The sequence below is a fragment of the Tenrec ecaudatus genome, chromosome 13 (assembly GCF_050624435.1).
Source record: "Tenrec ecaudatus isolate mTenEca1 chromosome 13, mTenEca1.hap1, whole genome shotgun sequence".
NCBI classification, from domain to species: Eukaryota; Metazoa; Chordata; class Mammalia; order Afrosoricida; family Tenrecidae; genus Tenrec; species Tenrec ecaudatus.
Window position 1 is genome coordinate 74,112,038 of NC_134542.1, and position 22,874 is coordinate 74,134,911.

A 22,874-nucleotide genomic window follows, 5' to 3' on the forward strand; every position below is an offset into this window, starting at 1 on the left:
ACCTTTTAAGTGTGGGATTATTAACGAGAAGGCTGGCAAAAGTGGCCCTCACTAGGAGCCGTGGACAGCAACTTCCCATGAGTTGCCAAGGGGAAAATTCCTAAAGGGAATATTCAGCAGCCCAGGAGGCTTGGAGATCATTGCTATGGCAGCAGGAGGTGGCCGACTCTGGCCTGTTCCTGCCTACCTAGCCTGATGCCCCAGGGCCCCTGGCTCAGCAGCTGCAGGAACAGAGCTGCCAATTTGATCTGAGGAAACTGTAGAGGTTATTCTTCACCTGACTAGGCTCCAGCTGTGACCCTGTGCCCTTAAACATGTGACTTCTCAATGTGTGGTAATCACCACCAGGCAGCAGGAAATCACACATAGTGGGCTTACATACACAGTGGGCTTGGTATTTCAGAAAGACCTGGCGTTGGATCCTGTCATAGCTGCTGAATAGCCGTGAGACCGTGGACAAATTATCTAACCTCTGTGCACCTGTGCGTGCTTATCTGAAAATAGAAATCACCTCCCTCTTCCATAGGCTGGAATTATGGTTAAAATTGACTGGCAGTAGGTAGAGCCCTGGTGGTGTACTGGTTTCGAACTGGGCTGCTAACTGCAAGGTAGGCAGTTTGAAACCACCAGTCTTTCCAAGGGTGAAAGATGGTGTTCTAAATATATAAATAGTTACAGTGTCAGTAAGGCAGTTCTTCCCTGTCCTATAGGGTCACTATGAGTAGACATTGATGCCATGGCCCTGAGTTTGGTTTGGATTTTGACATAAACCATCGAATATTGACAAAGTAAAATAACTCACTGACCACCATTTAATTGAGCAATTAGAGGGCTCTGGCTAAATAGTTTTGAAAGAGTCTTAAAATTGGTTTGAGCTGCACATTTTTGAATTCTACTCAAGACTTGAGTTGCTGATAATTGCCTTGAAATAATTATTTTTTAAAAATACATGACGCGATTCTATAATTCATCATTTCATAGAACATGATTCCTGGCAAGCAGGTGTTCTGTCCCTCAGCACTCATTAGAAAAAGCTCTAGCCAGTGAGATAGGGAAATAGGGAGCACACAATGTGCATATTGTAACCTTTATTCCTCTTTCCTGTAAGGAAAGACGGTCACAGCTAACCAAATAGGTTCTTTCACTGATTTTATTGTTGGTGACCATTCCTAATGAAAAGACTTTTCTTTCTGAGCCTGCAAGATTAGCCCCTTTGTGTACAAAAGGACTACATTTTATTTTGTGCCACCCGAATCCAGAACCCGGGTTCCATCCCTTGTGTAAGAAGGTGCAGGAGCAGAAAGGGGCTCAGAGCCATTCACCGGGTGACCTGCCGTTAGTCACACAATTTAACTGCGAATTCTAAGTAGGCCCTTCACAATATAGAGAAGGCTGGGGTGCTTCAAAACAATTCATGGGAAAATTCCATTATCCTTCCATTCTGTTATTTCCACGAACTTTTAAAAGCAACCTTGTATGTAAGCTGAGAACTACTTGCCTTTTTTGTCACTGTGGTTGTTGATTAACGGCTTGAAACAAAGTGGCTTTTCTTTGTATGAATTATGCACGTCCTTTATACACTCCCATGTCATTCCTTGCCTTGGCAGCACCTACCGGCTTGGATAGGGAGTGGGGCTGTGTGTGAAGGTTCCCTGTGCCGTCGAACTTAAGGCAGCGTCTTCATGTCGTGCCCAATGTGTTTGCACATGGAAACGGCAGTGTCATTTCTGAAGGAAGAGCCACTGCGCTATTAGTAATAAAGCAGCAAGCTGCTGTGTGTGTGTGTGTGTGTGTGTGTGTGTGTGTTTCTCCGTAGGGCAGCCCAACCAAGTAAGCTCTGGCCATAAACTTGAAACTTTGCAGAGACCCTCATGGTCAGGGAGAAAGAAGGCATGATCGTGGAAGAGGATAGTCCAATTGAGCATGTTCCCACTGTGTTCTAGTGTATTTGCTGACCCAGACAAGACTTCTTCTTCTTCTTTTTTTAATCATTTTATTAGGGCTCACACAACTCTTATCACAATCCACACATACATCAGTTGTGTAAAGCACATTTGTGCATTCATTGCCCTCATCATTCTCAAAACATTTGCTCTCCACCTAAGCCCCTGGCATCAGGGGTCGAGACAAGACTTCTAATGGAAACTGGCCCCTATTAGTCTGCACTCTTGTCGCACTTTCCTCTCTGGGATTTCAGAAAATTAGGTGACCGAGGCTTTGGCACGATCAGCTTCTCCACAGTGCTTGCCTAGTTTACGAAAACATTGCGTTTGCTCGCTGCATCAAACTGAATGGAGAAGATTTAAGAATTCATGAAGTTCTCAAAAGGTCAAGCGGCACGCCAGTTGTTCCTTTCCTCTGCAAAAAGTAAAGAAAAAATGTTTAAAATCTTCCAGATCTTTTAAGTCCAGGACACTGTAATGAAAAGCAGTGATAAGCAGTAGACACAGATCAAGTGTCCGGACAAGCGTTTTCTTCTCCACTGAACATTCACTTGGTCTCTGACGCGTTGGCACAGTTCCTGATCTGCCTGCGTCTTCATGGTGTTTTTCTAATTTCCAGTTACATTTTAGAAAATCAGTTTTCATTTTCAGATCTCATTTCCCAACTTGATTGGGTGGAATGATATCTGACTGTCTAAAATTTGTATTGCAGTCACCATTGGTGATGTCTGAGAAACTATTAAAATATTTTTGTTTTCTCCCTCAACAAGTTTACCCTATACTACTAATTTGATACATTTGTATATTTGCACCCTTCTGTGAAAGATTTTGTAAAATCTCTTTAAAAATAAAACATTAACTGCTCTCTCCTGCACCCTAAATATTTTCCCCACTTTTATGTTTACCTGACAATTTGGTTAATGAAAACCCCTATTGATTTTATGTATGTCTCTGTATCTTGCTTAAAATAAATACTTAATATGAGATCTTTAGAATACGCCTTAATTTTAAATAAATGTTATATTACATATTTTAGCAAAATGATCTTATTAATTTATTTTGATTTGATTATTTTTTAATGGTACAAAATAGGATTTATTTATTTTTATTCCTTAAAGATCATTGTTCCAACATCATCTGCTTCTCATTTCTGAGCAGAATTGAGGAAAGAATAAATAGAATGCTGCAGAGAAATATCAAGGTGAATAGGATCTACAAATAAGTATGTAAAACCTTATTAGTTATCAAGAAATTAGGGAATGGTAATTTTGTACATTTAACAGTGTTTGATACGTACTTTAGTCCAGAGACCATGCTGCACTGTAGGCACGAAATGATAAAATTTAGGTGGGACTCCTGAGCAGTTTGTAATTTGGTGATAGAAACAGCCAAGTGTTGTGACACTATTCTATGGTAACCCCAAAACACAAACCCACTGACACTCTGCGGTGACCCTCTCTATGGTAACCGATGAACCAAACCAAAACAGAAACATCAAATCCATTGCCACCAAGTCGATTCTAATTCCATTGCAGAAATTCTGATTTCTGAGGCTGTAGATCTTTCAGGAACAAGCAGCCTCATCTTTTCCCTGCAGAGCAACTGCTGTGTTTCCACCGCTCACCTTTCAGTTTTGCAGCCAGCCCCCAGTCCCCAGCCCCCAGTCCCCAGCCCCCAGCCCCAGCAGGTCTCCTATTATCTGTGGTTAAGATCAGGCTTAAAGGCAGAATCAGGTGCTTGTGGGAGCTTGAGGCATCTCTTTTCTGGGAACAGATGAGCTCATCTTGAAGGACAAATAGACTCTACCTCAGGACAATTAAAAAAAATACTGAAGGAACTTGCTCAGTCATTCTTTTGGCCAGAGATCCTACGGTGGACGGTGGACGTGACTTAAAGGACAGACCAGCATTGTCAAGGCAGAAATGGAAGAAAGGTCTTCTACAAAGAGGTATAAACACAAGTTGCATGAGCTGAATATTGAGGGGTATAGAGTCGTCATTCAGTGTAAATAGAGTTTTTAGACTGGACCTGGTGGCAGCAGGTGAAGCAGGGTCAGACGGTGTGCATTCTCTGTGGGTTATTGTGGATTAGAAGATTTTGTTTAGCAGTGGTTTGTTTTTGTAGAAACAGTAATTTACCGCAGTGTCTGCTGGGGCTTCATGTTCATTTTGTTTTTCCACTTGCACCGTTGCATTTGTACCAGATAAGAGAACTTTGGTTGAGAGTTCAGGAAAAAACAGTTGTTAGAATTGTTGCTTTCGTAACATGGTCCTAGTCAGGGTCCTAGTCAGCCTTTCTTGGACTAAAACGCCTTTCAGCCCATGGACTTAGCTCGATGGATATCATTAGTTAATTCCGAAAAAGCCGCCCTCACTGGTAGATGTTACTGCTGCTCAGGGTGCTGGTAACACCCACAGTCAGCCCATGGACCCACCATGTGCTGCTGACATTTCTGGACGACAGTGTCCGGATTCTTAGGCCTTGCTCTGAACTTCAGTTCACTTGGCTGGACCTTGCCTCTTGACGGAATAGTGCTGATCTTTTTTCTCTCGTGGGACCTGATTCTCAAGATTGTGTTCTCAATAACTGGCTGTGAGCCTTGCCCCGATGTGTTATTTTCTTAAGATTCACATAATACAGGAGTCTTTCCCAACACAGAGTACACGCACACCAAGTTTCCCGTCCTTCTCAAATGGTTTTTGCTGGCTCTGCAACGGATACCCAATATGAAAAAAAATGCCCGGTCCCAACTTTCTAGCCACCCCGCCCCCTTTCTTTTGAGATTGATGGGGCAGACGGATTTTCCCTGGAGACTGGCGTTTCCCAGGGCTCCGTCTCTGCCCACGGTGGTGTTTAAGCGTGGGATTCTACAGGCCAACTCACTGCCCAGAGGAATCCATGGTTTTTAAGGCATTTTTCCAAATTCCACCTTTTCCCTGGGGCTTTCATAGATCCGTCAGCAAGATAGACTTTTCCCCGCTTGCTTCCATGTTGTCATTGTCAGTTGTTGCCCTCGCCTTTGGCTCACGGCAATCCTATCTAGAAAGGAATAAATTGCCGCCTGCTCCTGGGCCACTTCCCTGATCAGTTGGAGGTCAGACCCCCGTGCTGCCCATCTGGTTTTCAGAGTCGACGTTTGGCAGTACATCCCCAGGCTTTTCTTTCTAGGCTTCATCTGGAAGCGCTGGTGAAACTCCTTCCACCTTCAAAGCGGCACACACAGGTTTCACCGAGTATGGACAGGTGGTGGCCGTGCATGGAGACGCATTGATTGGGGATCGGAATGGACTGTCCTACAGGAAGATAGAGCTCTGCCAACTTCTGCCGCTTCACTGTTTTCATGAGCAGTGCTTCTGCTTCTCTCGGGCCGTGAACAACTTTCTGTTGTCTGTTGTACTTGTAATGCTTCCTTTTAAAATTGCTAGCAAAAGGATTGCAATCATTGTTTATTGGTATAATTGATACCAAATACAATAGCAACAGTTTCACACTCACTGGCTCACCTAATTCTCCCAACTATCCTGTCAAGTTCATGTGTGGTTTCTTTTTTAGGGACGAGAAAACTGAGTGAGGCTCACACTTTTTTTTTTTTTTTTAATAACCGATGTAAAGGAGAGAGCTAGATTTTCCTGTCTCATCACTTCTAAATGCAGTACCTACCTTACTCATTTGTCACTGCTCACCTGCTGTGCTTAAGCATTTGGAAAAAATGCATATTTGACCTCACCTTTCAGCTGCTTTGCTTAGCAGGTGCTGCTGAGTTCATTGCAACGCATACCAAGCCTCTGTACAACCGAATCCCACACTGCCCCTCCCACTCTGCTCACGAGCATTCCTGTGTTTGAGCCCATTGGGGCAGCTGCTGTCAACCCATCGTAGTGAGAACCTTTCTCTTTTTCATGCAGCCGCTTCTTTTTCTTCTTCTTTTTTTTTTTTGTAATTGAAAAATTTAATGTAAAGTAAAAACCAAATAGAAAGTCCACTCGTTTAATAGTGCCCCAAACAGTATGAGTAGAACCCCAAGCAAATTAAGCAGTATCACATGTGTTTGCACCCCAGTGTCGTGATTCATAGTAAAGTGACAGCACAAACACAATAGCAAACAGAGAACAATTTAGAGAGGGGGAGAAGAGGGCAAACCAAGGCCTTGCCTACCATGTGTATTATTCTACATTGTGGCTCACTGTGCTCACAGAGACGGCTGCGTTGACATCTCCACAGGGCAGGAGTTCAGTTGTATCTAAACCTGATCTGCTCAGGAGTTGGGACACCGGAAGTGATGGTCCATATCATAGTGCATTGTCATTCAACTCAAACAAAGGTGCAGCCACCAGCTGGTAATTCTGGGGGACTGTAAACAAGGCTTTCTCTTGGAGTTGAACCGGAAACAACTTCTTTTGTTCCTTAGGCTTTGAAATATATGCATGAATATGTAGACATTGAGGAGGTTCAAAATTTGTTCCCCACCACTTACCAATGACCCGGAGTAGCAGGCCTCCATCTCTTGTTACTCAGCGATTTAGTCCTTCCACTTCATCTTCTGGGGAAGTTCACCACCAGGTAATTTGAAGGAAGTTGTTCCTAGCTGCAGCATTAGCACATTGGGGAAGCTGGTGTTCATATACAACCAGACCTCCTTCCACAGTTCTCCTAATACCCATCTTATCAGATTCCTCCCTCATCTTGAAATCTGCCAGCCACAGAGCTGTCCACATGGAGGGGATCTTTCGTACCCAAAGTCTAATTGGTGAGTGGATCCCGGTTGATGGTATGCTCCAGGGTGAGGGGCTTGGTCTGATAGATTACCCTGAGGGAAATCGGTCCGTGAGCCATTGGGTGTTGGAACCACCCACGGGCTGGCAAGCTGGGCTCCTAGCAGCTAGTGGAAAGTGGAGGCAGGGAAAATTCTCCCGAGCCGGGCAGCGGTTATCTGTGTTCTACTCCGAGGCCGCCACCACCTGCCATTAACATGAGAGCTCAAGAGGAGACTCACTTTTTTTTTTTTAAACCAAGCTTAATGTCCTTCTCTAGGCATCAGTCCTTCCTGATAACACGTCCCAAGTATGTGAGATGAAATCTCACCATCCTCACTTCTAAGGAACATTCTGGATGTACTTCTTCCACCACAGATTTGTTCTCTCTCTCTTCTCCACCCCCCCCCCCCCCCCCCCGTCCCCAGTTCCTGGTGTATTTAATATTCTTTGTCAAGACTATACTTTGCATCTTCTGTTCTCATTGTCCTGCTAACACATGCCTGTGAGATGAGAAATGCTGTGAAGTGGGCCAGGCACACCTGAGTTCTCAAAGTAGTACCTTTGTTTTAAAGAGGGCTTTTGTAGAAGTAAGACCAGCAGTCAAGTTGATCTTAAAGATCAGCTCAAAGTGAGATTTCAGCCAGTGCCATCTGTCCAAAGTGGCTTATCAGCTTGCAGTTGCTTAAGAGCTCAGCAAGCTGTAGAAGTCAATATATAAAGTGAATTTTAAATAAGAGTCTAAATATTGGTTTAAATCATTTATATAAAGTATAGTAAGGCAAATCAGCAAGCATAAATTATTTGCTGTGGGTTCTGTTTGTTGTGTGATTAGAAGACAGGCAATTAAGAAATTACCTATTGCATTAGTAATTATAGCAGAACAGAAAGAAAGAAATTACAGTTGTTGCAGCAATCAATCAGCAGGGAGTTGCCAGAAACGCTAGCCAAAGTGGGAGCAGCTTGTAGAACGAGGGCTGACATTGCCAGGGCCAGATGGATCTTGGCTGAAAACAGAGCTCCCAAAAGGTGCTTAGCCGGGTTTTATTGACTGCCAAGGCATTCACCTGTGTGGCTCATAACCAGTTATGGATATGGCTTCGTAGAGTGGGAATTCCACAACACTACACCGTGCTTCTGCAGAATCTGTACAGGCACCAAGAGGCAGGCATTTTCAACAGAACAGGGGGCTACTGCATGGTTTAAAATCAGGGAAAGTGTGTTTTCAGGTTGTATTGTTTCCCATACCTGGTGAACAGAGCACGAGAGAAGCTTCACAGGGACCACATGAAGAGAGGCAAGGTGTGCGCCTTGGAAGAGGACGTGTCGCTCTCACTGCGTAGGCATCCTGATTTCTGAAAGCTAACAGGCCTTGGGGCACTTAATGGCGAAGGTTCTAGATGACGTTTGCGCTTCAGAATGGATTTCCTCTCCACGGGAAGAAAACAAAATTCCTCATCATGGGTCCAGTAAACACCGGCATGAAAAACAAAGCAAATTGAAGCTGTCAAAGATTCTTTCTGTCTTTTTGAATCCACATCAGCAACCTTTTTTTTCTTTCTTTCTTTAAATAGGACTTCCTAGGAAGGACCTATTGTCCTCAGGAAATTGTGAATCAAAGCATCACTGTTGGGAAAAGAAAGACCCCAGAACAATTCTCCTTATTATATTATTATATTATATTATATTATATTATATTACTGTCAACCGTGTATGTGCTGAAGTGATTGCAAATGGAAAATTCTTAGTTTGTTTATTTGGTCAATCAATGTGTATTGTGATATTGCCTCTACTGGGGAAGGACATAGGATAGGCCTTCTTCAGAACCCCCTAATGAGCAAGGAAAGGATATGACTTACAATTTTCACATAAGACATTAAGATGAATAATCCAAAAGCAACAATATTTATTTATTTGTTCACTAATTTATTTTCTTTTAAAATTCCGTTTACAAAAACTTTTTATTGGGGATTGAGTGAAGATTTACAGAGCGATCATCAGTTTTTCACGCACAACATCTCACACCCATTTCTGTTGCAATTCCTCCATTATAATTCCCTCGGTGTACTTAACCCCAATCCTCCCTGCTCCTGTTTTCACGCTCCTGTTTTCACTCTCCTGTCTTTCCTGACCTCCTGAATTGTGCTGTCGGGTAAATGCTGCCTTTTTGACCCTAAGTGGTTGATTCTTTCAACACTCAATTCCAGACATGCAGGGTGACTAAGGGTTCCAGTCAAGGGTTCCACCAGTCTCTATCCAGCCGGTAAGCTTGAATTCTTAGTTCCGTGTTCTATCTATAGGAACTGTATGTTTTATGGTGTCAAGTAAGACTTTATTTAGAGATTATCAGAACATTTAAGGTAGCACACTTTCTCCCTGTTCTAACTTTATTGCCACACCGACTTGAGTCTGAATCAGATGTGCCATTTCCTTATTGGATAATCATAAGTTATGTAGAATTCCGTGCCTCTCTTCCCTCTCCTATGTGTGTATGCTCTCTCTCTCCTCCCTCTCTTCTCCTATGTGTATATGTATGTGTGTATTCTCTCTCTCTCCTATGTGTGTATGTATGTGTGTATGCTGTCTCTCTCCTCCCTCTCTTCTCTCTCCTATGTGTGTATGTATGTGTGTATGCTCTCGCTCTCCCCCTCCTTTGTGTGTATGCTTTCTATCTCTTGTCTCTCCTATGTGCGTATGTATGTGTGTATGCTGTTTCTCTCTCTTTCTCTCTGTAGCATGTGGAAGTTGGATCCCAATAGTCCCATTTTTTTCCCCTCTAGCCCCTTAAAATGGCTTAAAATCAATCATTGATCACATAGGAAATATAGGCCTTCATATTTTCAGTTTGACCACTATAATTTCTCTGTGAAGGCCTTGAGGAGCTCCCGAACCAGAAAAAGTCATGTGTGACATTGAAGAGTAAACGCTGGAATGGAATTAGAAACTTTTGTGTTTGGTTTGCCACTTTGTTGCTCATCTCTTTTTTCCAGGGGAATGGAGATGTTTTCACTTAATAATTACCTCATGACTTTTACTACTTCTTTGTGCTCCAAAAGGCCATGGTCCTTTGCAGTCAGTCTAAAAGAAATCATCACAGCCCTGACGTTCGTTCCAGGGGGTAATGAGAGCGAGTTATATGATCGCAATGGTGCTGTGGCTTTCCTCTTAACTGAGCTCAGCAAGTGTGATTCTGGAGGAAATCTTCCTCGCTGGCAAGCTTCTTCAGTGCCCATGCCATTTTAGAGCTTTCACATTTGGTTATTTCAGGTGTCCCGTGCTGTTTATTCAGAGGTGACAGTAAATCCATGACTGTGACATCTTCATTATTGATTAAACAAAGATGTCTTATGACTGTATTTTCTTTGCTGTATTTTTCCTACTCAAAAGTGCAATAAAACTAGATACAAAACAGTACTTGGCTACAATGAAAATATATAACAATGTATTCATTTCAGTATTTCCACATATATGGTTTCATTTGAGGACTGCCTTTATGAATATGTAAGCCTCTGAATCCTAATTCTAGAAAAGTTGTTTCAAAAACAATTCTCAAAATTTGGAAATTTAATTTTTGCCCTCAGATGTAGTGAAAGTAGTTACTATTTGAAGGAATCAATGGTTAGGTGAATAATCATACCCAAATTTATCTGAGCTTGCATAAATGAAGCTCTGGTAGCATAGTGGATATAGTGGGTTACAGGTTGGGCTGTTAACCTCAAGGTCAGGAGTTTGAAACCATCAACCAGTCTCTGGAGAAAATGCAGCTTCTACTCCTGTAAATATATACTAATCAACTTGATGCCAGTGAGTTCGGTTTTGAGGTTGGATGCAATATGTATAGGGAGCCCTGGTTGTGGTGTTTGTTCCACTTTGGGCTATGAACTGCAAAAGTCAGAAAGTCCACCTCAGCCAGCAGGCTCCTCTTGAGAAAGATGAGGCTGTTTGCTCCCGTGAAGAATATATGGGCTCCGAAACCCTGTATTGGGTTGCTGTAACGAGAATCAGTGGGTGAGATGGCGCTGCAATGTGTGTGATGAGGGCGGGGGGGGGGGGGGAGGGCTACTGCTATCTAGTGTATAGTGGTGTTCAATAGCATAATGCTTATTTGAACAATGACTTCCTTTTATAGAAGTCTAGGAGATGTGGTGATGTAGTGGTTATGTGTTGGGCTGTGATCTGCAAGATTGGCAGTTCGAAACCACCAGTAGCCCCTCCGTAGGAAGAGTGAGCTTTCTACTCCCCAAAAGTTAGCAATCTCAGAAACCCACAGGGGGTCACAAAGAGTCAGCATTGACTTGATGCCAGTGAGTTTGGGGGTTTACAGTCTATATTTATTTGAACAAGGCCTTAGTTTTTAAGATTAAAAACCACTTATTATGATCAAGTGATTATCATATGCAAGGCCTCATACCTAGTGCTTCATGTGATTCTTATAACCATCAGTTACAGTAACTGCTGCAGTGTCAGTTTACCACTGAAGAGACCCACAGAGGAAGACAGGGGTTTATGAAAAAGAGAGCTTTGGGTGGTGGCAGGGCAGCAATCCGGGCCCACCCATGCCTAGTGTGTTACCATCTCCCCAGCATTGCGAAGTTATTTGCTTACTTTTGTATAAACATTGTTTTCCTTTGTAAAAGAAAGTGATTGTTAGTATTCCATACCAGGATATAAATTGATAAAAAGCAAAATGAACTGAGCAGATGATAAAAATCTTAATATGACAGGGGCAATTCCTTATCTATTGTTCTAAACCATATGTTTCAAGTTTGCTGACAGAAAAAAAGCATTCAGGATTCAGAGTTTTTCAATAGTTTTTACATAATACAGCAAGGGTCAGGAATTAAAAGTTTTATTGTACTTATGGTGCTGGATTACACTGAGAATAGCATAACTCTCAAGTATACTTTGGTAGTTATGATGGTAGACTATAATATTTTTCTGAGTAACAGTTAAAAATGACTTCTGTAACCACTACTCATTTGAATTTAACCAAAATGCTGCCTCCTAAGGAATCAAGTATAAGCTCGTGGTGTTATAGTTTTGAAGTGAAGTCAAACATTTAAAAAAAGTCATTTATTGTGAATTGGGTAAAACTTTTCAGAGCAGCTCATCAGTTTTACATTAAACACGTCATACACATTTTGTTTCAGCTTCTCTGTGGCAACCCCGTGAATGCCCCATCAATTACCTCACTTCCTCCTTCTGCCTCCTACTTCCATTCCTCCTTCTTCCTCAACCCTTTTGATTGATATCTTCGGGTAACTGCTCCCTGTTCCTCTTCCATGGTTGATTATTCTGAGTTGCTAAATCACTAATGTTATTGCTCCTTATATATAAATTTGCCTACTTTTTAAAGCCATATCTTTCTTGATCTTGGGCACATGTTAGTTGCTGAATCTTAGCAAAATGGTAGCACAAAGAGTAATGAATTTCGGTTGATCATTGTATATAAAATATTTTTAATGAATTTGAGGAGACTTGCTGAGGTTCTTGATTTTTCATTAGAATTAACTGGGTGACGAATCTCATGTACTTTTTGGGGTTTGGCATTTTTCCGCTTACCTCATGTGGATTCTATCCTTAATGATTTTCAGAAAGGAATTTCCCTTCCTCACATAACTAGCTTCGTTTTATCTGGAACCAGAAAACCTTTTTTTTTTTTTTAAATCAGCAGCTACAGAGCCAAGAAAAATTTTGACTGGAAAAATAATGCAAAATGTTTGTATTTCATCATGGAATTTTAACCATAAATAGGAACAAGTTTAGATATCCTCAAAGTTCATTGGAAAGGTACCCTACGGGGACAGTGTATGGGTTCAGTGCTGGACTGGTGACCTCAAGGTCAGTGGTTAGAATCCACCAGCTGCTCAGTGGGGAAAAGATGAGGTTGACTGTCCATAAAGATTTACTGCCTCCAACCACATGGGGCAGGTCTACGCTCTCCTAGTGTCCCCATGAGATAGAACAGACTTGATGGCACTGTTTTTGTTTGTTAAAAGTTCAGTGAATCTAAACGGCCACCCAATAGCTGATTCACTCCCACCAATCCAAAAAGAAAGTCAAATATTGTTCATTAAGCTGTTACCCACCCCACTACCACTGAGTCAATTCTGACACATAACAACCCTATTAAACCGAGTGGAACTACCCTTTGGGTTTCCCAGGCTGTACGTGTTTACCAGAGCAGAATACAGCCTCGTCTTTTATCCTTGGTCAGCAGTGGAAACAACCAGCTTCTCGTGGGAGAGTGGAGACTTTCTACTCCTGGAATGAGATGATTTTGGAAATCCACAGGGACAGTTCTACCTGTCCTGTACGGTGGTTATTGGTTCTTAGTTGAAATCAATGTGATAGCAGTGAGTTTGCTTTGGGTTTCCCCCGTGGACCTTCTGGTAGGCCAAACTGTTGACCTTGAAGTTAGCAGCCCAATGTATAAGCCCTTCTGCCACCAGGACTCATCTATCAATCTATCTATCTATCTATATTTCTATCTTTAGGTGGTGGATATAATTTGATTCAATCATCAAAGAAAGTTGTTTTCCCCCAACAACAAAGCGGTGACCCACAATAGGGATGTTGTAATGCCCAGGAGCGAGCAGATTTGGGGGCCCTTACTGGAGGATCCTTACTCTTGTAGGCCAGACCTCCTTTTTAAGAGACTTCACATTATGTGACTCAAAAGTGCACCAGGGTTCCTTTAATCCAATACTTCTATATTTTTTATTAAGGCACAGTTTACCAAAGGTAAAATTTACCTGTTTTTTTGGTGTATAGTTTTATAAGTTTTGACCTAGAGATGCAGTCATATAACCACCATCACAGTCAAAATCTAACAATTTTTTACCCAGGATCATACTGAAGATATAGAATATTTTTATGTTATATTTAATGAAAATGAAAGATTTTAAATTAATTTGATATATTTTCATCATGTCATTCCTATTCAGTCATAAAAAGGAACATATAAAGGGCAAAATAGATAGTTTAAAGGCATTTTCTTAAACTTTGTAACATACAGCGCCTAATGCTAGAGGTCCAACAACTTTGTCCTTCTACTCCGTATTGTCCTTTGTGTTATCAGGAATGTAGGGGACACAGCACTTCTGAAAATCAGGTGCTCTACTATGTAGCTTGAAAATAAAATTGTTTAAAACCTACTCATGGCACAATACGCAATGAATAGTGTCCTTCTGTATTAACATTCAAATAAATCAACTATTTTGATTTTAGTGTTTCCTTTAATTGTTTTAAAATTTCTAATTTTGCACTTTTATTCAGTGATGATCACAATTATCTTCCATACTGCTAGATTACTCATAAGAAATCTAATGTTAAAATGATCTGATGTTTATATCATATTTTATTACATTATATATCATAATTTATGCTGTTCTCTTACTGGGCATGCTTATGTTATATAATTACTGATTTCAGATTATTTTGTGACATTTTGGATTTTTAGAAATAAAACTTTAAAAAACAAAATTTTCTGATACATACTTTCTCTGACAGATGGAATATAAAACAGGCATATCTTCAGAATATTACTACCCATAAGCCCCATTACCACCTATAACCCATTCTTTCTCTTCTAAAGAACAAAGCTATTTTGGAATATACCTTACATATAAAAGAAGAAAAAAAATTCTCCTTAGGCAAGTATCCAAACTGCTTTAAATTATAAATAGAGTTAATAAAAAGCTTATGATTATATGTTCTATCCCTTCAGGTTGAGATGTGTATCAATGGATAATTCATCTTTTATTCTTATTCAACTTTACTTTTAACTTTCATACATTAGGAAAATAATTAATATATTTTAAAAGATATTAGTATTTGATGTTTATGTAGGATAAGTAAGGTTGTACATCTCAAATAAATTAGACAATTATTTAATGATATTTGACATTATTTTAATGCTTGGTTTTGAAAGGGTTTAAAATTGTTTATCCCCAAAACCTTAGATTTGAGCAAATATTACTAGGAATTAAATGTATGTCATTAGAATTTTATGGGTTTTTAAATATAAAATCTTAGTTTAATGTCCTGTGAATATTTTTTATATAAGTAATATACTTATATTTGGGTTATTATATAACAGGATCAAGGTAATTTATAATACTGGAAGGATGCTACCTCTAAGTCTTACAAAAGTATTAACTACTTTCTTGGTATATTTTTACATTTAACAAACATTACGGCGTGTTACTTAATAATGTATTTAGATCCTTTAAAGATAGTTTTTATATATAACATTAGATTAAATTTATATAAAAGTCCAAGATATACAAAGTTCATTTCTATTACAGGTACATTAATACTCTTCCATATTAAATAGATGAAGTAACTGATTCCTAATGGAAAGTTGTGCCACTATTTAAGTCCTATAGAACCAAATGGCAAACTCAGTTACTTGGTGGCTAGTAACATTTTTGTCATTGTTGTAGCTGGACTGCCATAATACTCTGAGACTTCATTGTTGCTTTTTGAAGGGCTAGATTTGTAATTGTGAACTTTTTTACATTTAGCGTAGGCAACTAATCCTATAGAATGTCATATTTTTTAATGTATAAATCTCATTTTATGGATGAAGAAGCACGATGCCTTAAATACCTAGAGACATTTCTATTATAAGAAATAGAACTTATAAATGATTTGATAGTTAATAGTGAATTCCTTTGTAGCTGGGCATATATTTTGAAATGGCAAATACATCTACACACATTCTGTTGTGTGTCACATGCTGTTGAGTCAATTCTGACTCAGAGTGACCTTCCGTACGACAAAACTGAATACTGCCTGATCCGAAAGCAGCCTTACCGCTCTTAGGTTTGAGGCCATGGTTCCAGGCCCGGGCAGTACATCTTGTTGGGGGTCTTCTTCTTTTTCACTGCCCCCCTGTTTTAACAAGCAGGGGGTCTTTCTGTGGGGACTGTCTTCTCCTGATAACTCTTGCTCTCCTTACCTTTAAGGAACACCCTGCCTATACTTCTTCCAAGACAGATTTGTTTGGTCCTCTGGAAGTCCCCAGTACTTTCAATATTCTTTGCCAGTATAATAACTCAAATTCATCCATTTTTCTACAGTTTTCCTTTCCCTCTTTATATTTCCCCCCAACAGTTTTATTGGCACATAATTTACCAATCATACAATTCAGTAGTTCAGTCGTTTAATCATTAAACAGTTACCATATCAATTGTAGGAACCCCCCCCCAATTAGATAAACTGCCTTAACATGAGTTGTACAATCACAATCAGTTCTAGTGCTCCCTCCCCCATACCACCTTCAGTATTTACTTCTAAAATTCCTTTCCCTCCTATCGCTCACTCCCCACCCCTGCATTACCTATAACCCATTGTGTCAGTTATTCTCATTGTGCATCCACTCCTCCTGTGCTTCACAGCTGGGAAACCCGACAAAACAATAAAAAACAAAATCATGTTAAGGTGTTAAGGCTAAAAGCATAATAGTATGAAGATAAAAATACAAATAATGTGCACGAAGGAAAAGACTACTGTGATAGGTTTATTGTGCCAACCTGGTCAATAGACACATGTGAGATCAATAAGGTTGTGGTTTAATTGAAGGACAAAGAGATAAGTAGCTCAGTGAGCCTTGCCTGTCCGTCTCTTGCTCTGATGTTCAGACCAGCATGCGTTGCCTTAGCTAGTTCTCTGCCTCAGCTTGAAAGCTTCACTACCTGTGGGACACCCGCCCTGTGGACTGTGTCGCTATAGTTTGAGCTTCTTTTGACACCTGCTTCGCCACACTGCTGGTGTGTACATCACTGGAGCTGGGAACTGTTGGACCTCGTCATCTGGCTGGCTGTTGTTAATCTGCTCTGCTGCTCACTGCCTGTGGCCGGACTTCCTATTTTGCTCTACAGAAGACTCAGCTTTCTGCTTCCTTGACTTGCACCAAACAGCACTTCTGAGTTGAAAGACTGCCAGTGTATTAACTATCTCATGGAAGTGAGTTGAACTAAACCCTCTGTACTGTTGTGTGGACTAATTAGCTGTTTATTTCATTTTGTTATATCTCTCTATCTATCCAAAATCACAAGTGTCCTGGTTTTGTTTCTCTAGAGAACCCTGTCTAACACAACTCCCATCAACGTTCAAAAGGGTAGCAAGGAAATTTGTCATTGAAAAAATACAAGATGCTTGCCCCCAGTACACAGTCTTACTTTTTCAATGTTGAACTTTTACATGTGTATGAGGTGATTGAAAATACCATGCTTGGGTCAGGTGTGTCTTAAACGTAACATCCTCACGTTTCACACTTTAATGTTGTCTTATGCAGCGGATTCACCTGATGTATTGTTTAACCTTTTGACTACTGCCTCCGTGAGCATTGATTGTAGATCCAAACAAGATGCAATTCTTGACAACTTCTGTCTTTTCTCCATTTATCATGGTGTCACCTATTGGTCCAGTTTGAGGATTGTGGTCTTCTTGACACTGAGTTGTCATCCACACTGAAGGCTGTAATCCTTCATCAGCAAGCGCTTCAAGTCCTCTTCACGTTCACCAAACAAGTTTGTGCATCTGTATCTCACAGGTTGTTGATAAGCCGTCTTCTAATGCTGATGCTACTTTCTTCTGCATATAAACTAGCTTCTCTGCAAATTTGCTTAGCATGCAGTTTAAGTATGATGCAGGATACAACCCGATGCATACCATTCCTGATTTTAAACCATGCAGTATTTCCTGTCCTGTTTTCACAATTGCCTTTTGATCTTGGTGCAGGCTTTTCATGAGCACAATGAATATTCTGGAATGCTCATTCTTCCCAAGGTTATCCATAATTTGTTATGACCCACACAGTTAAATACCTTTATATACTCAATGAAATACAAGTAACCGCTGAATATTATTCTCTGCTGTCTGCCATCTGACGTCAGTCATGATTTCCCTTGTTCTACGACCACGGCCTCTTCTGAATTCAGCCTGAAACTGACAGCTCTCTGTCAATGTCTGCGGCAATGATTGTTGGATAACCTTCAGCAAAAGTGTACTTGTGTGTGCTCTTAATGCTAATCTCCTATCATTTGTGCATTTGATTTGATCGACTCTCTTTGGAATGAGTACAGACAAGGATCTCTTCCAGTTGGTTGGGAAGTAGCCATCTCCCAAATTTCTTGGCATAGATGAGTGGGTTCTTCCAGAGTTTTATCAGCTTGTTCAAACATTTCAATTGCTATTCCACAATTCCTGGAGCCTTGTTTTTGTATTATGCTTTCACTGCAGCTTGGACTTCTTTCTTCAGTACCATAGATTCTTGATCATTCTGATTTGAATGTTAAAATAAATAGACTACAGGGTTATCTTTCAACTATATGACATTCTATAGGAGGTGGGAATGGATTGCTGAAGTTAACCATTGTCTCAAAATTTATAAAACATACATTCATTTTATTTAAATGAAAGGAGTCCTGGTGGCTAGGTGGTTAAGCACTTGGTTACTAATAAAAACATTTGATAGATTGCCCCCTCCCCCCCACCAGCTGCTTTGTGGGAGAGAGGTGACCATCTGTATTCTTAGAGATCCCAACCTTAGAAATCCTATGGAGTCTGTCATCTAGGGTCACTATGAGGTGAGATCCACTCAATTACTTCAATTTTTTTAACTTATAAGTTAATAACATACTATTTGAGTTGAGAATAGGAATACTAAGCTACTTCATCTATTGGTAGTTTTTGAAAGTGACATAGGCTAGGAGTTAATGGCTTACTGATTGTCCACTTCTTCTTGCGATGCTGTAACTATCACATTGTGTGATTTGTGTATTATGTGTGAATAAAACTGTTAAGTAAAAAAAAACACAAATGAGAAAAAAGAAGGTACTTGCCTAGTGCTGTTCTCTAGTGTACATTGAGAGTATTCCGGGAATGTTGTAGAAAGTACCACATTGTTTAGCTGTATAAAGCAACATTGTTCTTACTGTTTAAGAATCTGTGAGTGGGGCAACAAACTGTTTTTAGTTGAAACAACTTCATGTTATGGTGGTCTTTTTTTAGATGGGATGTGGAAAAGACTAAACATATTATGAAATTTTCTATTATTAAACAAAATTTTAAATAAAATACAGTTGTGTAGCCTTCTTATTTTTTCAAAGTACTTAAAATACTTTTAGATCTTTGAAAAAATACTGAACTGAGACTGGGCCTTGAAAAATTGAACTGAGAACAAGGAAGTAAGTAGATTATAAGATCAGATGAGTCCAAACAGGCTTCAGAGAGTTCAAGCCTATTTTCTTGAAGAGTAAACTAGCACATCCTTTCTTAAGCCTTACCGGATATTATTTAACATGTAGCATTATCAGATTTGGTCTACTTCAGTTCCAAACCTGAGGTAGAGGCTAGAAGCAGTGATTTGAAGTAGTGGAGGGCCACGGTGCCATGGGTAAGGGCTTGGCAGCTGACTAAAAGATTGGCTGTTTGAAAGCCACCCTGGGATGCGGGTTCTGTGCATGAAAAGACCTAGTGATCCACTCCTTTAATAATCACAGTACAGAAAACCCCGTGGGAGAAATTCTACTTTATCACAGTAGGTCTTATAAGTCAGAATCAACTTGACAGCACACAACTATAAATTGACATAATACCATAAACATAGCAAGTGTGAAACTTAGAGGGGAAAAGTTGGAAAAAGAACTAGAAATTTCAAGAGCTGCACAACCTTGAGGACCTCTGTATATCAGTAGATCCCCGAGATGTTGTTTAATCCACATGAACATAGCATGGAGCCATTCTTTTTTATGAAGGTCACTGTATAGACCAAAACCCAAATTGAGAAGTGTGCTGACTTGTGGACTAAAGCAGGAATTCTAGACTGACTTAGCAGTAAAAATCTAGTCATATATCAACACGGTGAAGGAAAAGCCATGCTCAAGGTGATATAATTTGTTAAGTGGTAGAACCAGGAGGCAAAGTCGGTTTTATAGTGCAGTAAGTTAGTTATTATCTTTCACTGAGAAGTCAGTTACTTCCTTATAACTTGAAATTTTGGCAGGTTGAAACCACTAGCCACTCTGTCACAGAGATGAGACATTCAACTCCCATCAAGATTTATAGCCTCAGAAACCAGTAGAGGCAGTTTTAATCTGTTGTGTGGCATTGCTATGAGTCAAAATTGAGCCTGTAGCAGTGAGTTTGGAAACTGTTCTGGGGTCATCCACCTAGTCCTATCTCCTACTGGTATCAGAAGCTTATCTCATGCTGAACAGGCGCCAAGGCAAAGGACTCATAACCTTTGCTACCAGTCTGGGTCCCTGACAGTATGCTTGTCTGTTCTTCCGGTCGGTGGTCTGTTTTTGAGCACCTTGTCAGGGTCAACCTTTGGCTTAGTCCCAAGGGAAACAAAGGTCAAAGCAATCTGGAAGTCTCCTGGTCATTCTTCTCAATAAACTGGCATACTTGACCTCTAGACAAGAGTACTAGAATATTTTTACTCTTTTCCTTTTAAAGGCAGTTTTTATTTTGATATTTTTGAAGCACCGTGCATTGTATCAAAGTAAGGCTTCAATAAATCATTACTTAAAACAAATAACCGATTGTGTTAAAATACAGGCAAACCTGTGCAAACTGGAGTCTATGTAAGGCTGAAACTTGTCAGAGAGTAAAACTCAGATGCTTCCCACTAAAAGCAGTACAAAAGTGACGAGGCTGCGCCCTGTCGAAGGCCAAAAGCACAGGCAGTCCTAAGGGAGAGCTAGGATGGTGAGGGACGTTTTTCTTTGTTCACTGAAGATAGATGTGGGTCCTCATAATTTCTGCTTTACAATTCTGTTGTTGCATTTTTATGGATTTATAGAGAGAAAGCACGGAATCTAAATCTTCAGGCGTTGGATAATTCTTATCCTTAAAAAATGAGGAAAACTTTAAAAACTAGAAACAAAATCATTGATTTAATTGGCTGAAACAGTATGTATAGTAAGCCAAGAGAAAGCATTATAGTTAATCTAACATAGTATTAGCTTTATCACCGACATCAGGAATGAGTTAAAGATGAACACTACTACCATTGCTGTACACATAAGCTTTGTTTCCACCTCAAATATTAGCTACTGCAACTAGATAGGAAATGGCAACGAGAGTTATATACAGTGTACACTCGAGTATAAGCTGAGTTTTTCAGCACATTTTTAATGCAGTTTTTGTGGTAAAATTAGGTGCCTCGGTGGATATTAGGGTCGGCTTATGCCTGAGTTTATACTGTAGATTTCAGAACGTCTTTTTCTCTTTTAAATGAACTCCCAAACATAAGTTAAAATAATCACAGGATAATGTTGAAAATCAATGAAAAGCCTTGGGAAGTTGTCAAATATAACAATACAATGGCAGTGTCTGCATCTTAGCCCTTTCACCCTCTGTCGGTCACTATCTCTCATCTTGCTGATTTTCGGAGTCTACAGGGAATGAGGGGTCAAATATAAAGTGACTCAGTGGTACTAGAAAGAAAATATTACAAGTCCTCTGTGTAATCTTCAAAATGGAGGGAAGGTAAATTTGATTGATATTTAAAGTATGGATAGGCACCTGGGACCTCACTGAGACTATTGATCGGACAGCTCATGTGTAGTGTTGGAGTCAGGCAGAGGAAGGAAAGGTTGATGCATCGTATGCTGAGTTCATCTTGCAGGCCTGACGCATATCGTTTAGCACATTGCAGTTTATATGTGCTTGTAAGTGTTATGAATATATTATTTATAGACTGATCTTACTACTGATAGGTGATTTAATGATATGCAAAGAAAACATCAATGTATTAAAATACAAAAATTCAGATGGTAAACATGATAAAATAATAAAGGTGACAATTATTTTGGTATAAGCTTTTTTTATCTTTTAAGAATTATCAAATGATATGAGTATGATGAGGGTAATGAATGGGCGGATGTTCTTTACACAATTGATGTATGTATTGATTGTGATAAGAGCAGAAGCCCCTAATAAAATTATTTTTAAAATTACCATATATACTCGAATATAAGCCAACCCGAGTATAAGCCGAGGTACCTAATTACTACCTGCGAAACCAGAAAAACTGATTGACTCAAGTATAAGCCTAGGGTGGAAAATGCAGAAGCTATTGGTGAGTTTCAATAATCAAAACAAATAAAAATAAAATTACTAAAAATTGAGACATCAGTAGGGTACTGTATTTAAATATTTATTTTAAATAACAAACATAAATAAAAGGACACGTCATTTAACATTAGTAAAACAGCACAGTAAGTGGAAAAGAGGTTCAACAAAAACAATAAGGTATCAACAATGATACCTTAAGAGTACTATTCCCTGAGTTCAATCAGCAACCAAGCTAAAATGTAAAGAGTTAAAATCCTTCAAAACTGGATTCCTCATCATCATCCGTATCTGAATGCAGAGCTTCAGCTGGTGTGAGGTCATCATAGACGCTGTCCTCACTGAGATCGCCGTCATCACCATCACTGCTGTCATTTTCATACAAAGCGCAGTCTTCATTGCCATCCATAGCATTACTAAGACTACCTTTCTGGAAGACACGTCGCACCATGTCTTCTGGAATGTCTTCCCATGCATCTCGAACCCACTTTGCTATTAACTCTATGTCAGGCTTCATGAGATTTCCTCCTTTTGTTAGTCGGGCTTGACCAGATGACATCTGTTCATGCCACATCCTTCGCACCTGGTCTTTAAAAGGCTTATTCAAAGATACATCCAGAGGCTGCAGTACAGATGTAAGCCCCCTTGGTATAATGGATAAAGTAATTTTACCAGATTTTGCCAATTTTTTATGTCACCCGATAGGTGGGCTCTGAACATAACCTAAACAAGTAATGATGGCTTTTTCTTTAAGGCTGCTCCTGGTCATTGGTTCCAAATTTCTTCCAACCATTTTTTTGTTCCATCTTTATCCATCCAGCTTTTAACATGTGCATGCACAGTAATTCTTGGTGGGAAATAGATCTTTTTAGGCAAGGTCTTTCTTTTAAAAATAATGACAGGACGCAGCTTAGTTCCAAACATGATAGAACAACTGTAAAGTATTTGAATTCATTTCCTGTGATTTTGAGAAAAATGCTTTTTTCTCCTAAATTTACCACAGTTCTGTTGCTTGGAAGGTCAAAAGTTATGGCAGTTTCATCCATATTCCCAATATCTGCCAGGTCATAATGATAAATCCTTCTTTGTT

The 22,874-nt window shown here is 39.8% G+C and overlaps 1 protein-coding gene and 1 pseudogene across 2 annotated transcripts in view; one reads left to right on the forward strand and one right to left on the reverse strand.

Moving 5' to 3' along the window:
- The window catches only part of COBLL1 (cordon-bleu WH2 repeat protein like 1), a 186,127-nt gene that overhangs the window by 18,468 nt on the left and 144,785 nt on the right, over positions 1-22,874 (forward strand). The window lies entirely within an intron of this gene.
- Positions 6,107-6,776, reverse strand: LOC142424725 (cleavage and polyadenylation specificity factor subunit 5 pseudogene; annotated as a pseudogene).